The sequence below is a fragment of the Lutra lutra genome, chromosome 8 (assembly GCF_902655055.1).
Source record: "Lutra lutra chromosome 8, mLutLut1.2, whole genome shotgun sequence".
NCBI lineage: Eukaryota > Metazoa > Chordata > Mammalia > Carnivora > Mustelidae > Lutra > Lutra lutra.
In genome coordinates, this window is record NC_062285.1 from 53,075,987 (window position 1) to 53,080,432 (window position 4,446).

Here is a 4,446-nt window from a genome sequence, read left to right on the forward strand (position 1 = left end):
AATGGCACCGGCCCTTATAAAATATGTGTCAATAATCTTGAAAAAAGACACAGTACATTACAGGAATTTTAGCACAGATTCAATTAAAGTGGCATAGTGAGTTGAAGGAAACCATGATAGGGATGAAGTTTATAGATGATACCTTTGTAAATGTATACAAAATTTCTAAGTGAGTATCTTTTTCCTTGAAATTTCATTTTCAGGAATTATTACAAAATCATGTAATAATGTTCATAAAAACCTGTTTTTTGGAGACATTTCAACCTTTGTAGAAAACAAAGATTCACAAAAGTTTGTTGGAAATTGATTCAAAACTTTAGCTATTTTCATACAAATTTTTGAAATAATAAGAATTTACCAAAATAAAGAGCATCAGAAATGATGAATACCCAGATTTGTATCGACATGGATGGGACTGGAGGAGATTACACTGAGTGAAATAAGTCAAGCAGAGAGAGTCAATTATCATATGGTTTCACTTATTTGTGGAGCATAAAGAATAACATGGAGGACATTGGGAGATGGAGAGGAGAAGTGAGTTGGGGGAAACTGGAGGGGGAGACAAATGATGAGAGACTGTGGACTCTGAGAAACAAACTGAGGGTTTTGGAGGGGAAGGGAGTAGGGGTTGGGTGAGCCTGGTGGTGGGTATTAAGGAGGGCATGTATTGCGTGGAGCACTGTGTGAGGTGCATAAACAATGAATTTTGGAACACCAAAAAATATATATATTAAATTACATTAAATTTTAAAAACTGGAATTGCATAAATACAGGGGACTGAAATTAAATAGAATTAAATGAAGTATATTTTATAATAGAATATGTAAAAATATTTATATTTTAAGAAAGAGAGTATAGATAGGTGTGTAGAGAATATATTCAATAATTTTAATTTGATTCTGAACTTAGTGATAATGAGGTATTACAATGTTTTCCATACTTAAACAGACTGAAATATGTGAGGTTTTTTTCCAGCTGTGTATCATTGGTCCCAATATTTCTTCATATGAAGCAGATAAATTGTGCATTAAAATACTCACTGTATCATGTGTCTGGTGGACACTGAGTGTAAATTACATACCGCCAGAGAAACTTAAGAAGAGAGTCAGAGGAGTGAGCCAACAATTTAGAAGTTGCATGTTAAAATATAAAACAAGACATAAACACATGCTTGGTCATCATGCCACAATGCAAAATACAAGTCACAGATGGATCAGCAGTGCTTGATGGAGTCCAGATCACTCCAGATCAACTGTTATAGATTTACATTTTATCATGACCAAATCTTCAAGAAAAGGCATAAAACAAACTAAATTGAGATATTCATCTTTGAAATAAAGAAGAAATGCTAGATATAAGAAGAAATCATAATTTTGTTGAATCACAATCTAATCACATGAGAAAATCCATTCTTGGGTATAGATTAAAGCTGTGAGGGAAAAGAAAATGAGATGGTAGAATAATTTGTTTAAATATGTTTAAAAATCTACCACAAAACTTCCAAAAGAATAAAATAAAATAAACAATTAAGTAGCCAGAGTATTGGCAATATCAATTACTAATTTATAGAAGAAACCACATGTTCCTTTGTATGCTATCTCAGGTGGTCACTGTTTATTGCCATCTAGCTTTGACACACTCTATTCAAATAAGATATCTCTAAATTTTATGTCAAACTGAATAAAATTTAGTAGTTAGTGATGATAAACCACACAGTAACAACCTTCATCTTATTGGGGTTGACAGATGATCCTCAACTTCAATTCCAATTTTTATATTTCTATTTCTCACTTATATGTTGAGTATAACTGGGAATCTGACCATCATATCCCTCACTTTAGTTGACTCTCACCTTAAAACACCAATGTACTTTTTCCTACAGAATTTTGCTTTATTAGAAATTTCATTTACATCTGCATGTATCCCCAGATACTTGTACAACATAGCAACAGGTGACAAGGTCAATTACATATAATATTTGTGTTATTCAAGTTTTTTCATTGACATCTTTGGAGTAACAGAATTTTTTCTCTTGGCTACAACGTCCTATGACTGCTATGTAGCCATCTGCAAACCCCTGCATTATGTGACCATCATGAACAACAGAGTCTGCAAGAGACTTGTCCTCTGCTGTTGGATGACTGGCTTGTTGATCATATTCCCACCACTTACTCTGTTGCTAAATTTGAAATTCTGTGATTCAAATGTCATTGATTATTTTTTCTGTGATGCATCTCCAGTCTTGAAGATTTCATGCTCAGATGCATGGCTCAGAGGGCAGTTGGTTGTTTTCTGTGCTGTGCTGACCTTCATTCTGACCCTTCTGTGTGTTCTTCTGTCTTACATTCACATCATCAAGATCATTCTACAATTCCCCTCTGCCCAACAAAGGAAAAGAGCTTTTTCTACTTGTTCCTTTCATATGATTGTTGTTTCCATCACCTATGGAAGCTGTATCTTCATCTATGTCAAACATTCAGCAAAGGAATCGGTGACTATTAATAAGGTCATGGCAGTGCTAATGTCATCCATAGCTCCCATGTTGAACCCATCCATTTACACTCTAAGAAACAAACAAGTGAGACAAGCCTTCAGTGAGTGCTTCAAAAAAATTGCATTAGTCTCAAAAAAGTAAACGAATGCTCAAGTTCATAAATAAAATAACAAGCTAAGCATAAACCATCAAACTCTTAATCTCTTTGTCTCTTTTTAACATGATCTCTATTTAGGTTAACTTTCTCAAACATTTTTTTCTTCTGGAATTAATATATTTCACCACCTGAGTTCACTCCTTTAACTCCCCACCCTGCAAACAAACCCAAGACCCCAATCAGAAGACATGATAATAATTTTCTATTAAATGTAAGCCTGATGTTACTTCTAATCTCACAAACAAAATTGCAATACAGAAAAATAAAACAAATGAGTACCGAACAAGGAAATAGTTTATTTTATATTTACTTGGGCTTGTAAAAAAAATTGATTTAAAGTGCTCCTCTAATCATCTAATCTAAGTGTTGCTGAATTTTAATTGACTAATAAAATTTATTGAGTACCTAGTGTTGGCAGGTCAAATTCTAAGCAAAAAAAAAAAAAAAAAATTAAGTAGTCATATGCACAGTATGGAGCCCAACACAGGGTTTGAACTCATGACCTTGAGATCAAGACCTGAACTGAGATCAAGAGTCAGAGGCTTAACCAACTGAGCCACCAAGGCACTCCTCTAGGTAGAAATTTTTAATTAGTAATATCCCTGATTGTACATAGCTCAGTAATTTTTTTTTTAAAGCAGCACTGGGGAGTGGGTGGTGGGAGAAGGGGTTAAATGGGTGATGGGTACTAAGGAGGACATTTGTGATAAGCACTGTTTGTTATATGTAAGTGATGAATCACTAAATTCTACACCTGAAACTAATATCACACTGTAGGTTAACTAACTGGAATTTAAATAAAAACTTGAAAAAGAAAAAAAAAAAAAGCACCACTGGCAAAAGCTAATATGATATAATTGAAAAGTAAAGAAAATAAGAGTAAATACATTCCAAATAAATGTGTCTTAAGTGGAAGTAGAATTTGATATCTAGGATCCTGGAGTTTATTTGTAAATACACACACACTCTCATAAAATGCTGAAATTTTAAAAGTAAAAGATTCACAGGCTATACAAAATACATATGTTTTAAATGTGAGAAAAAGCTATTTTCTAAAAAGATACGATAAGTTCAGTGTCAAAATGTTAATTGCTATTGAGGAATTAAAGAAGTTGTTAAAATTATGAAAAATATTCAATTGTTTAAAGTACAAATATTCAAATTCAAAATGTAGTTAAATTAACCAATAAATTTTTTATATCATGAAAACAGAATTTCAAAAATCTAGAAAACAAATTATCAATATACATGGAAGTCTAAGATAATTGAAAAGGAATTCCAAATGAAAAGTTATAATTAAAATAATAGTTACTTTTTTTTTCATGAAGGAAATGGCATATAGATTAGAAGACCACAAAATGTACATCAGTTTTTCTTAAAATTTTTTTTTAATTAAAGCTCATAAAAGTACTATGTAAATTTTCATATTGGTAAGTTTTCTCTTGCCTTTCTGGCATCCAGGCCTAATGACCATCCTTTTGGACTGGTATCTCTAGAATATGGCACTTACAGTTGCCTTTGTTAAAAAGAAAAGAAAAAAAAAAAAAAACCCAAGTCTCTCTTCCTCATTTTTTCATTCCATTTCCACTATTTTTCACTTAGGTCTCAACATGAATGTCATTCATTTACAGGCTATCTCTTCCTCTCCCACCACACAAACATACAAACTAAATCTGGAGAAACTCTTTATCCTACCTGCTCTTTTGACCTCTCTTCTTTAGTACTAATTCACTAAAATTTTGTTTACATTGTATATCTAAAATCTTCTAGAAAGGCAAACTCTACTTTTTATGC

The 4,446-nt window shown here is 32.3% G+C and overlaps 1 pseudogene; it reads left to right on the forward strand.

Annotated features, from left to right (window-relative positions):
* Window positions 1-1,701: 1,701 nt before the first annotated feature.
* On the forward strand, window positions 1,702-2,636 carry LOC125107513 (olfactory receptor 6C2-like; annotated as a pseudogene).
* The last annotated feature ends 1,810 nt before the right edge of the window (window positions 2,637-4,446 follow it).